The 13,625-nt window shown below is 53.4% G+C and overlaps 1 protein-coding gene across 1 annotated transcript in view; it reads left to right on the plus strand.

Annotated features, from left to right (window-relative positions):
• The first annotated feature begins 276 nt into the window (after positions 1-276).
• The window catches only part of KCNG2 (potassium voltage-gated channel modifier subfamily G member 2), an 81,243-nt gene continuing 67,894 nt past the window's right edge, over positions 277-13,625 (plus strand). The window contains 1 exon segment of the mRNA XM_017873801.1: positions 277-315. The gene's annotated coding sequence lies outside the window, so the exon portion shown is untranslated.

Consider the following 13,625-nt stretch of genomic DNA (forward strand, 5'->3'; position numbering starts at 1 on the left):
CTGCCAGGGCGTGCGCTGGTGGGTGAGGTGTGTAGAGTGGGGCCCCGGCCTTCTGCGCCCCAAGGGCAGCTGGGTGGGCTCCGTGCTCCCTCCAGGTGGACGTGGCCCCAGCTCCAGACCCGGTAAGGGGTCGGTTCGCCCCTAGGGACCCGCGGATGTCGCGAGGGGGCGCCGCGCCACCGAAGGCCGGGACGGGGGCGGTGCGCGGGGCGGTGCCGGAGTCTGGGATGCCGGCTCCAGAGACGCCGCGCTCCGCCCCGAGGAGGCCGCTGGCTGGGTAAGCGGAGTCAGCAGCTCGCGGAGTCTGGACCGCAGGTAAAGTTGTGCGCGCAGTGGGGCCGAGGGTGGGGGCTCCGCGGCGAAGGAGCCGGGGCCGCAGTGGGCGGTGAGCCGGGGGGCGCGGGCTCCTGTCCGATGGTTCCGCGCGCAGCTTCTTCTCCGGGCGCGCGGTGCGCGCGAGCGCGGGAGGGTGGGAGGGGACCTTGGAATCCCCCCATTCCGGCCAAGGGGACCGGGGCTGCTCCGGGCGGGGCGGGGCTGGTGCCGCCCCTTCCTGCTCCGCGCCGGGGGTCCGGGGGTCGAGGGCGGCGCCTGTGCGGAGGTGCTCGCGGGTCTGGCCGCGTCGCGCGCGTGGATGGAAGTCTCGGCCGCACATCGCCCCGTCTGTCCGCGCTGGTCCTGCGGGAGCCCGGGTGAGCGGAAGGCGAGGAAGGGGCGAGGGTCTCCGAAAACCCGACTCTCCCGGCGCCCGCCCCAGCTCGGCTGGGGGCGCACCCGGCTCGCGCGGAGAGAGGGCGGGGGGTGGGCGAATGCTCGGCGCGCTGCGCCTTTCCGGGTCCCCCTTCTTCCCGGAGATGAACGCCCCACTCCCGCTCGGACACACGACCGCGACCCCACTTCTGCCTCCTCGACCCGCAGGGACGCGGCCCGAATTGGGGGAGAGAAGACCCAGCTCAGCTCCCGCAACCGCGAAATCTGCAAACTCGGAGCCCGTGCGCCGCGTCCTCCCGTCCGGGGGGCTCCCAGCCTTGCCCGCCGAGCGCAGCCCGGGTCCGGACGGTGGTCACTGGGGACGAGGAGGGTCCCTGCTGCGGGACTCCCGGGTTCGGACGGACGTAGGAGGCGTCCGGCAGGTGAACAGGGCCCGCTCCGCGTCCCGAACGTTCTCCCAAACCCACGAGTCCCGGAGACCCTGGGGCGTCCTGTGATTTCGGGGTGACCAGTGGAGCTGCCGCCCGCGCTCCTGGCTCCCGAGGTCTCCCCACACAGCAGGGGTTGCGGGGACCCCTCTGTCACCTCCTCCGAGGGGGCTGGGAACAATTCCACCTGCCTGGAGAATTCCGGGAAGTCCTTTCCCCGCGGGAGCCTCCTTCTCCTCTGGCTGCAGAGACCTCTGGCTTCCGCGTGTGCTCAAGGCAGGCAGGTTGTAAATAATGGATTTTGACCCAGTTGGGAGATCCTGGAGTGATTAAGTGGAGAGGCTGTTCCACCCTCAGCCCTGCCCAGACAGCTGGGTGACCCCGCGGGCCACATGCCACAGGGGCACGGCCTCAGTCCTGGGCGGTTTTCGTTCTGCTGAGAGTCCAGGAGGCTTCCCGAGACCCCCAGCAGATCCACAGAAGCGGGGGCCCTCCTCCCCACCCTTGTTCTCTGGGCTGGTGCAGGGTACACAGTTGGCCTCTGAAGCCTCTTCCTTAGCAGTTCCTAGTGCCTCAGTGGGATGGGATTGCCGAGCCCTCTTAGTCTGGGAATTTGGGGGGCATTGTGGTACATTCTGGGGATGAGGTCACCTTGGCTGTCACGTTCTCGGGACTATACACTGTTGCCACAGAGGGTTGCTATGTCCGCATCTTCCCTGGGGAGAGGTGACAAAAACAACTTCCAGGTCTATCCAAGGCCAGTGCCAATTGTTGTATTCCACTTTGCAAAAGTGTGTTTTAAATCTTGAGATTTCGATAATTTAAGGGAAAAAATGGTGTTTTCGTAGGCATGAGAAGAAAAGGAGGGAAGTGAGTTCTCAGCTGCCACGGGCAGGAGGCTGCTCAGCTTCCCTTTTCAGCGCCTGGCTGAGCCCTGCCTGTGCCAGGCACCCAGGAAGTATGTGGGGGGCGGGTAGCCAATCTGTGATTCGGGGTTTCTGCCCAGCGTGCGGCTGGGGCTGCATGGCTATAGTCACAGGTGCAGGTGCCTCCACTCATGGATCATGCTGGTAGGAACAGGCCGGTCAGAAACGACAGTGTGGTGGGTTTTGCCCTGGTGGAAAACAGGTGCTTGGGTTCTGAATGTCTCGGGAGGATCTGCGTGGCTTTGTTGTTCTTTTGTCTGATGACTGGGGGCTGCTTTTCCGGAAGAAGTGGGTCTCAGGCAGGCACCTGGAGGGCAGCGAGAACGCAAGGCTGCTTCCGTGGGAGGCGCGTCGCTCTGCAGCCCTGGCAGGCGTGGGGGCGGGAGTGAAGGGAGCAGATGGGGCTGTGCCGCCAGGCATGAGCTCGCGGGCCGGGAGCGGTGGCAGGGCCTGCAGGACGAGGACGCGCAGGGCATCCAGGGACGGCCACCTGTGTCTGAGTACTGCGCGCCTGTCCACGGGTGGAGGGGTAATTTTTTGAGGAATGGGGACATCTTAGGGCTAACACTTGGTCAGGGATGTTCTTGGTGGTGAGGAGAGGAGCCCTTGCTGCTTGTGAGGTTGCTCAGACAGAAACGGGGGCTGCCATCAGGCGGCCCAGACTGTGGGGAGGAGCCCAACGAGGGCGGACGGTGACCGAGGATGTTTAAGACCCCCTTGCTCAGGTGAGGCTTGGGAGGAGGGATCTGGGCCCCCTAAACCGGCTGAATCGGCGCCTGCCTCTGACAAGACATGTACCCGGCCTATCCATGCGGGAGGCACTCAGGGTCCTTGCTGGTGTTGGAGAAACACAGCGCTGGCTCCTTCACAGCCGTAGCTTTCCTGCAGGAGCCTCAGCAGTTCCTTCCCCGGGCGGCCGGCGCTGAGCAGACGGGAGGTGGGATGGTTCCTGTGCTTGCAGTCGGCCTGGTGTGTTCCGTGGGCACCCGCAGGCTCCGCTCACCCGCAGGCTGGTTTGTAGGGACAGGTCTGCTTGGGGAATCACGGCGAGGAGCACCCAAAGCAAATGTCAAGTCAAAATGGGTCCCTGGTGGGGCCAGGTGTTCACCCAGACTCATGGAATTGCTAACAGGAATCTTATCAACAGCCGGTTTAGCCTTTTCATGTGAGGGGAGACTATGCCAGGCAGTTGCCAACAGTCTGGCCACGAGGAGCTCCGTGCTGTTGAGGCACCGTGAACTATCAGACAGCCTCCCTCTGCAGACAGCCATGCAGATGTCACGGGCGGCCGAGAGATGCTGGGCAGGGCTTTAACTGGTGATCTCTGATTCCCGCCATGTCAGATGAGAGGGTTGGACTGAATGATAATGCTCTGATCTGTGTCAAAATCAGTAATACATTCCCTCAAAAAAAAAAGCATGCACTATTTTAGTTTGATTGTGAGTATAGAAAAAGACTAATTGAAATGTAATGTAAAAATAGCGCAGAAGACCTTTATGTTTCCTTAGTCAATTAAGGAAGCCGAGACTGTGAGAACCGGTACCTGTGAAGGCCTCAGGCCTCGCCAGCTCTGCGTCCTCCTCCCCCCAGGGGATCCTCGTGTCTCAGTCCAGCAGGTCCAGGTCCTCCGTCCCTGCTAGGTTTCCTCAGCTGGGGCCTGTGGAGGGGCCACACATGCCCCACACCACCCACCCTTCACCCAGGCCCCGGGAAGGAGGGGACGCACATGCCAGGCCCGGGAGGCCTCTGAGGCAGTTCCCAGAGTTTAATGGCCTTCTGGATATTTTTAACCTTCTTGGATAGTTAAGCGATGGAGTTTAAATCTTAGATAGACATGGGTAGTGAGCGCATGAAATCAAAGGCTAGAATTATGAGGCCCAGTGGAGCTTCAGAAATCTTCAGGCTGATCTGAATGTGGCAGCAGTTTTTACTAAATGCCAGCTCGAAGAGACCAATGTATTCTTGCACAGGATTACCGCGGTGGCAAAGGCTGTGTGGTCCTAGTTGTTCCTGGCTCAGCTCCCGGGTGCAGCACACAGAGGGGCTCCTGTGCCCCCAGCAGGGTACTCTCACCCGTGTCTCCACCCTCACGAGGATGGCTTCTCCGGGGGTTCCAGGTGGTGGGTTAGGGTGGGCCTGGAATGGATTCTTAGCACATATCCTACATGACGCTCATCTCTGAGAAGTTTTGGAAATGATGATTTGTGGATGTGACTTGCGTTTTCGTAGTGAGATGGAATCGATAGAAAATAAGAGCATTTCACACATTGTGCGGTTAGTTTTGTGTGCTCCTGGTCACAGCATAAAATGTTTTTCTCACTGTGGGTTTAAAAATCATGGAAAGAGGCCGGGCGCGGTGGCTTAAGCCTGTAATCCCAGCACTTTGGGAGGCCGAGATGGGCGGATCACGAGGTCAGGAGATCGAGACCATCCTGGCTAACACTGTGAAACCCTGTCTCTACTAAAAAATACAAAAAACTAGCCGGGCGAGGTGGCGGGCGCCTGTAGTCCCAGCTACTCGGGAGGCTGAGGCAGGAGAATGGTGTGAACCCGGGAGGCGGAGCTTGCAGTGAGCTGAGATCCGGCCACTGCACTCCAGCCCCGGCAGCAGAATGAGACTCTGTCTCAAAAAAAAAAAAAAAAAAAAAAAAAAAAAAAAAAAAATCATGGAAAGAGCTGCCCAAACTACCGACAGCTAAAGGGATCCTTTCACCTTTTCTCTGTGATTTAGAAATGTTCAAAAAGCACTTAGAAGACCAAGTGGACGCGACTCATGGAGGGGCGTCTGGGGACCCTGAGGCAGGTGCAATGAAGGTCGGCTCTCCCGGCTGTGCCGCTGTGGTCTGGAGAGCCTGGCCTGGACACCTGTCGCAGCCCGGCCCCTGCAGCGTCGGCACTAGTGGGGTAGGCCTGGCTGTAACTTCTTCACCCAGGGCTAAGCAGACACTTGGCTGGCTCCCCTGCCTTCCTTCTCCAGCTCAGGTTCACACCCCGAGGACACCCCTCCCGGGCAGTGACACCTGTGTGCACACCTGAGCCACCCCCAACCTGGCAGATAACAGATTCTGAGCGTACAGTGGCTCTAGCACCCATCTGTTATAGCCAGGAGGAGGTTCTTGGCTTTTTTTTTTTTTCCTGTTCTTTTGGAGGGGATGTCTTTGTGTGCAGATTAACAGGAAAAAATTATATGACAGGTTTTATTTCAGTATATTTTATTTAACGTCATAGCAATTGATGCAATGGAGTGAAAACACTTTGGTGAAATAAAATACATTAAAAGTTAATGCTTGGCCAGATGTGGTGGCTCACGCCTGTAATCCCAGCACTTTGGGAGGCTGAGGTGGGCAGATCACCTGAGGTCAGGAGTTTGAGATCAGCCCGGTCAACACGGTGAAACCTCATCTCTACTAAAACACAAAAATTAGCCAGGCATGGTGGCAGCCACCTGTAATTCCAGCTGCTCTGGAGGCTGAGGCAGGAGAATTGCTTGAACCGGGGAGGCAGAGGTTGCAGTGAGCCGAGATCGCGCCATTGCACTCCAGCCTGGGTGACAGAGCAAGACTCCATCTCAAAATAAAAATAAGTAAATAAAACAAAACAAATAATTAACACTTCTGAGGCTGCCTGATCACCTCTGTAGTCACAGGAGGGACCAGGCCCCTCAGCCTCCTGGCCTCCAGCTCGTCTTCCTGGAGGTTCACAATCACTTCAGGATGACAGTTTCTGACTGTGAAGAAATTTCTTTGATTTAATTTCCCCTTGTTTTCTGCCAAAAGAAAAGACATCTTCTAGAAGAGGGAAGATAGGAAATATATATCATTGGCTTATTTAATACTTGCCAAATTAGAAACAGAAACATTCTAGGGTGAAGAAAACAGTGGCTAGGAGCAGGTGCACAGTGCTGGGGACCGGCGAGGGTCCTGTGACTCTAGGGGGTCCCATTGCATTTCTTTCCTGAGAAACCTGCAGGGCCGGCCGTGATTCTCACTGCTTGTGGTCTGAGGCTTCTGCTGGGCTGACGGAGGAGGCGTTCTGTCCCATCCTGCCCGGTCAGGGAGCCTGCCCTCCTGTCTAGAAGCCCTCACAGCTCGGCTGGGGCCCTCCAGCACCTCCCGGCCACAGGCCCCAGTCCTGGCTGAGGTACCAGGATGCCAGCAAGTGCCTGCAACTGGGCTGCCTCCGCGCCTCTCCTTGCTGTGGTGGCCCTGGGGCCCTGCTGAGGCTTCTGCGTTGGTTTCTCCAGGGTTGGTGCCAGTGGATCAGAATCTTAGGCCTGGCCTGGCCATGTCACTCCTGTCTCACCTTCAGGGAGCTCCAGTCTGCAGCAGGCCCATCCTTTGCTGGTGGCAGATTATTCCTCAACATGGGGATCTTGTTCCCTTTAAAAGTGCTGCATGGCACTGACTGTCTCCAGACCTGGAAGCACGATCATGGGGTGGCCAGAGCACCTGCCGCCTCGGAGTCTGTGCCGTTCTCTGCACCGAGGCCCCATGGAAAGGCACTGCTCAACCCCACACCAAACCTGGCCACCCTCACTGCAGGCCTACGTGACCTGTTTCCCAAAGCCCACAAGAAGAGGGAATTTGAGAGTGCATTCTTGCCCGAGTCAAAAGGCACCAGCCACAGCTGCTGGACCCTGGCCCTGCTGGACTCTGCCTACCAGTACCCACTGGTCACGGCATGGGGTGTGCACACAGTGTGCTGAGCTCCTGCTGGCCAGTGCTGCACCAGGCTCCAGGAGGGACTCAGCACCCAGGCCACATGCCTGGGGCTCCCTGCTGGAGCTGGTGCTTCGTCAGAGGCCCAGGTCCTTCCCCTGACAGGCTGTGGCTGTAGGGGCCCTCCCATGGGTGCTCAGGTGCACCCGTGGCCGGTCCTGAGCCAAGGTGCAAAAACACACCCCCACCCCACAGCTGCTGACGCACCAACTGCTTCCTGGAGTCTGTGCAGTTCAGTCAAGGCTGGGCTGACGCTGTTTGATGTGAATCGCGGTTGTCGGCCTCTGAAGAAATCATTTCACACCAAAGGGAATGCGGCATCAAAAAGAAGCCAACGGTGAGCCCCACGGGAACAAGTGGAGGGCCTCTGTCAGGCTTCCAGGTACAACAAATGCAATTTAAAATGCCTTTTATTGCTTTTTCTTGCATTCTAAAAGCAGTACACTTTCATCACAGAAGACTTGGAAATGAAAATTAAAAAGAGGTATAAATTACTTTTAAAAAGTCTTGTGTAAGATTGCCACTCTCCAGAGGTAATAGCTGCTAATACATTAGGATAGTTTCAATGCTTATTTACAGAATGACCACACACACGCACACATGCACACGGGTGAAGGCTCTCATGCATGTTTGGGGCTATTTCATGTCGTTATATTGAAAGCATCCTTTTGTTTGGATTTGTCAGACTCTGTTTCTGTGTCCTCCTGTTATTGGCCATGTAGGTTGTCGATGTTCCAAATACCACTGTCATGGATGTATTTGTAGCTACATCTTTGAAGAAACTTTGCATATCGTCAAAAGTTAGAAACACTGTCTTACACATGATGCCAGCTGGTTTCTCGGGAAAGCTGTGCCAGGTGCATCCTTCACATTCTCCATCTCACCGCACTGCATTTCAGTGCTTTAATCTCTTCTTGATTTTCCAAATACGTGGCTTTTTGCTGTAAAAGGGATACATGGTCATTAGGAAACACGCGCAGCAGGAGGTGTGAGAGGAGGGCCGGGTCGTGCCGCGTACTCAGGACCAGACCAGCACCTGCAGAGCTTCCTCCAGACTTGGGCCCCACTGGCTGCAACCACACGGAGGTGCGCCAGCTACAGGTTGAGTTTCTAGAAAACGCTGCACTTGATGACGTCTGGCTAAGGCTGAATGTTTTTCTCCATCGTCTTTTTCCTTCTTCTATCGTCTGTTTCTCAGTGACGATCTTAGTGGCTTCTTGTCTCCCATTTGTCACATTTCTGCCATTCGGGTCTTCATTGTGGTCCTGGTGGCCATGTGCCGCCTGGCGCCCTGCAGGGCAGCAGCCTCTTCACCTGACGGACGCATCCACCACGTGTGGCTGCAGGGCCAGAGGAAGTTAAATTAGCAGACGTTTCTGAGTTGAGTGTGAGTTGGATTCTGTGCTGAGTTAGAGCTAGAAAAATGTCTCCACCTGCTAAAATCTAGAGTCTAGTTGTGGGGGAGGAGGAAATATAGACAGACGCAGACCCCCACGCACACATACACACATGCACACACGCGTGCACACACATGTGCCTAGGGGACAGGGCAGAGCCAAGAAAACACGAAAATGACGAGAGACTGGAGTGAAGGCCCCAGGGAGTGGCAGGCGGATTGACCCAGCCAGGCCCAAGCTTGTGTCTGTTCACACAGAGCTTCGAGACATTAGTGTGACAGAGGAAGGAGGCAGCTAGGACAGCTCACACAAGTGGCGGGAGCCTGTCTGTAGGACTGGTTTCTGCCTGGGGTCTTCCTCTCCCTTCCAGGGTGAAGGACAGCAGGTCTCAATCTCACCCAGTGGGACTCGGCGGTCCCTCGTTCAAAGGGGCTGAGAGCCAGGCGTCCAGCCCATGAAGCTCACATGGAAGCCACTGTGTGGTCTCAGGTGAGGCTGTTGTGATGGGGGTTGGGGTGTGGGGCCATCAGCAAGCCCCCTGAGCGTTCGTGGTGGACAGTCTCACGGGTGTTTCTTGAACCGTGCCCTGCATTGCCTGTGATATTGTCTCACTCGTTGCTGGGGGCCCCTGAGTTATGGAAATTATTCTAGGATCCTTCAAATGCTTCACTTAACTCCAGCCAGGCCTTGAGAAGAAAGCATTTTAGAATCAGAGGTCGTCTTTTATCTCTCAAATGATGGTTTTTAGAAAAATATTGGTAAAATTAATACTTGCTAGGAGGAAGCGTCAGAACGTGGATTCTGTAACTCTTCCTTAGGATGTTTTGATTTACTGATGAATTGGCCTCTTTCTCTCCTTTTTAATACGTGAAGCTTTCCTTTTCAGACTGTAATGGTGACCCTTTCTCAAATAAAACCAGAACTAAGGGCTTCAGAACCTCTCCAGGCAAAAGTAATAAAGAAGAAAATAATGTTCTTTCCTTTTCAGTCAAGGGCAGTTTTCCAAAATCTGCATTGACTTAAGGCTAGAAAGAGAAAATGCATACATGGAATTTTCTTTCTACCCTTACTCATGGATCTAGGGTCTGTGTAGGGTCTCAGATTCCCACCAGGGGCAAACTTCCTCATGTTTATTCATGTTTAAATGTGAGAAATAGCCTGAAGCCATGAAGGCCTCTGTGGAGGAGAAAGCTGACCGGGGAGGGTTGGGTCTCGCCAGCGAGGGTCAGCATCCACCTCAGCCTGCCTGCATCTGTCTGCACCTCCGGGCCAAAGATGTCGATGGACTGAGGGTTCCGAGTGAGCGAGTCAAGTGCATCTGTCTGCACCTCGGGGTCACCCATGTAGATGGACTGAGGGTTCCGAGTGGGTGGGTCAGGGATACCTGGAGCTCGCCGCATAGTCTGATGTTTTTGCATGAAAGTGAGGTCCTCAGCCGGGCACGATGGCTCACGCCTGTAATCCCAGCACTTTGGGAGGCCGAGACGGGCGGATCACGAGGTCAGGAGATCGAGACCATCCTGGCTAACACGGTGAAACCCCGTCTTTACTAAAAAATACAAAAAACTAGCCGGGCGAGGTGGCGGCGCCTGTAGTCCCAGCTACTCGGGAGGCTGAGGCAGGAGAATGGTGTAAACCCGGGAGGTGGAGCTTGCAGTGAGCTGAGATCCGGCCACTGCACTCCAGCCTGGGCGACAGAGCAAGACTCCGTCTCAAAAAAAAAAGAAGGAAAGAAAGAAAGAAAAGAAAAGAAGAAGAAAGAAAGAGAAAGAAGGAAGGAAGGAAGAGAAAAGAAAGAAAGAAAAGATCCTCCGAGGGAGATGCACCTTCGGAGCCTGTGGGTGTTGGGGTGCCGCAAGCAACCCTCACGCGCTCCTCACGTTGCCGCGCTCCCTGCATCTGCCCCAGGACATGGACGATGAGGTTTCTGCTCCACTGTAAACGCCCGAGCACACAGCGTCCTCACAAGAGAAGCAAGTGCTCAGTGACCACCTCAGCGGCACGCAGGGCTCAGACACATCACCCCACCGGGATTTCCAGAACGCCTTTGCGCTGGTGCGTTCGCTCCATTTTACAGATGAGAAACGTATGACTTGCTGCAGAGCTCAAGACCACGCGCCTCCCGTGTGCGTGGCCCAGGCCCACAGATTCTCTCTTCTTCATGGCCTCGCGCCCGGGCCAGCGCTTCCTCCCTCCCTCCCGCTGCAGCACACGCCGAAGAAGCAGGTGCGGCCTGAAGCCCCCACCTCAACCCCGGCCCCCGAGTCTGAGAAGCTGCTGGGGCCTCACTGACCACACTCCACGTTCCAGGCGCCCAGCACACCTGTCACTTACGCAGCTTTGGGTTCCAAACCTCGCCTCCGGGAAGGCAAATATTCGCTCCCACTCAAGACATACTGTTCAGATGGGGCAGCCCAGGCGTCCCTGCACACCAGGAGCTGCGGTCACCTCATCCAGAAAAAACAAGAATGTGGCCAAATGCCCGCGGCTGCCCTCTGCGTCTCCTTCACTGTTGCGGGTTTTAAAGCTCCTCCTCCCACTATCGTGAGGCTCCAACTTTCCGGGGCTCGTGGGATTGTGGGGCCGGTGGGCGGTGTCCTGTGCTCATTGGCATCTGGCCGTGGGTTCTGGTGTCAGCACCGTCCACACCGCCAGCCTCGCGGAGCCACCTGCCCATCGCGCTCGGCCTGGGTGGAAGGGCCCGTGAGGATGAAACCTCGAGGGAGAGCATCCGTCAGAACCTGTCAGCGCCCAGCTGGGCTTCTCATATGCAAAGGCAGAATCTGATTTAAAAGCCAGGGAAGGGGGCGGGGGGACTTGGAAATAGTCTAAAAGAAAAAAAATGAGGTGAAAGGGACAAAAAGAGAAACTTGAAAAGGAAGCCTTGGACAAGAGAGAAGAGAGGGTGGACAAAGAGGACCAAGATGAGACAGGAGAATTTCTAATCAGTGGGGAGGGAGGAAGCACCAGGCCGGGTCCCGGAAGGGGATTGCTGGGGGCTGCCCCGCACAGAAAGGGAGCTCTACAGGGGAGGCCAACCCAGTCTTGGTCCCATCTCATGTCAAACACTGATGTCGAGTCCTGGTGAGTCAAGGCAGGAAACGTAGAAATTAAAAATTAAAAACCAAAGTAGCCAGGTGCAGCGGCTCATGCCCAGAATCCCAGCACTGTGGGAGGCTAAGGTGGAAAGATCACCCCAGAAGTTTGAGACCAGCTTAGGGAACATAGCAAGACCCTGTTTCTAAAAAAAAGAATTAGCCAGATGTGCTGGCACAGGCCTGTAGTTGCAGCTACTTGGGATGCTAAGGTGGGAGGATCACTTGAGCTCAGGAATTTGAAGCTGCAGTGAGCTATGATCACACCATCACACTCCAGCCTGGGTGACAGAGTGAGACTCTGTATAAAAAACAAACAAACAAAAAAACCTAGAAAAACCTAGAAGTAAATATATACACAGTCTCTGGATGATGACAACTGTCCAACCTTAGAAGCATCGGTCAGGCTCTTCTCAAAAACAAAAACAAACCAGGAGTTAGAGTTAAACAATACTCAAAACTCAGTGTGGTGTTGTATACTAGTGATGAAAAACCTGGAAAAGAATTAGGAAGACAATTTACTATAGCATCAAAAAGAGTAAAACCCCCAGAAAGAAATGTAACCAAAGAGGTGTATGACTTGTATGCTGAGAACTGCAGAACATTGCTGAAAGAAATTACAGACCTAAAGAAATGGAAAGACATCCCATGTTCATGGATCAGAAGGCTTAACATTGTTAAGGTGGCAATACTCCCAAACTGATCTATAGATTCAATACAATTCCTATCAAAATCCTAGCTTTTTGCAGAAATGGACAAGTGGATCCTAAAATTCATATGGAATTACAAGGGAACAAAGTAAGTGAAAAAAAATCTTAAAAAAGAACAAAGTTGGAGTTCTCACACTATTTACTAAAACTTACTACAAAGCTACAGTAAGTAAAATAGTGTGGTATTGGCATAAGGAGAGACAGAGTGATCAATGGAATACAATCTGGAATACAATCGCGATTCTAGAAATAAACCTATACGTCTGTGGTCAGCTGACTTTTGATGAGAGTGCCAGGACCATGCAATGGAGAAAGAATAGTCTCTTCAACAGATGGTGCTGGGACAACTGGATTCCACATACAAGAGAATAAATATCCAGAATGTCCATGATACAATAAAAAAAAAAATCACTCATCAAGAACCAAGAAAACCAGAACATAAATGAAAAAAGACAACAGACACCAACATCAAGCTGAATCAGATGTTGGTTTATATGACTAGTATCTTAAAGTAGGCTTCACCAATCAATGATGGGTTTAAAATTATTCGCCAATCAATTATGGGTTTTCCTGAAACAAATGAAAGAATAGAAAATCTTAGCAAAGAAATGAAAGATATAAAAAAATGAAATTACGTAACTGAAACATATAACAATAGTTTTCTAAACTCTGACTGCATGGAGTGAACAGTAAAGGGGAGATTACACTGGATGGAATTAGTGAACCTGACCCACAGGAATTACCCAACACCAACAGCAGAGAGAAGAAAGACTGGAAAGTATGGGCAGAGAGTCGCAGGGAGTTGTGTGATGATTACAAAAGTATCAATACTTGTGTCATCAGGTCCCAGAAAGAAAGGAGAAAGAATGGGGCTGAAAAAGTATTTGAAGAAAGAATGCCCCCAAAACCTCCCATATTTGGCAAAAGACATAGACCTACAGATTCAGGAAGCAGAAAGACAACAGGAAAATCTCCAGATCCTTGGAAATTAAATCACATGCTTTAAAATTATCTATGGGTCAAAGAGGAAGTCTCAAAGAGAAATTTGAAATACATAGAACTGAATGAAAGTGAAAATACAACAGAGCAGCATATGTGAGATACAGGCAGAGCAGTTCTGGGGGAAGGTTTGTAACGTCCAGTGCTTAGATTAGAGAGCAGCATATGTGAGATACAGGCAGAGCAGTTCTGGGGGAAGGTTTGTAACGTCCAGTGCTTAGATTAGAGAGCAGCATATGTGAGATACAGGCAGAGCAGTTCTGGGGGAAGGTTTGTAACGTCCAGTGCTTAGATTAGAAGAGATGAAAGGCCTCAGAGTAATATTAATAATATGTTACAAAATTAATTCTTAAAAAATCCTGAAAAATCTCCAGACCTGGTGGTTTTACTGGAAAATTCTACCAAATACTTAAAGAAGAATTCATTCTACTGAACATTCAAAGAAGAGACGGGAACCCTTCCTCACTCAGCATGAGGTTTAATGTGGTCAGCCATACCTGGTGACCACATTAAACCAAGACATTACAAAAAAAGAAGACTAAAAAGCTATAAGCTGGGTCCGGTGGCTCACGCCTGCAATCCCATCACTTTGGGAGGCCAAGACAGGCAGATTACTTGAGGCCCAGAGTTCAAGGCCATGC

This window comes from Rhinopithecus bieti, unplaced genomic scaffold (assembly GCF_001698545.2).
Source record: "Rhinopithecus bieti isolate Rb0 unplaced genomic scaffold, ASM169854v2 scaffold_8690, whole genome shotgun sequence".
NCBI classification, from domain to species: domain Eukaryota; kingdom Metazoa; phylum Chordata; class Mammalia; order Primates; family Cercopithecidae; genus Rhinopithecus; species Rhinopithecus bieti.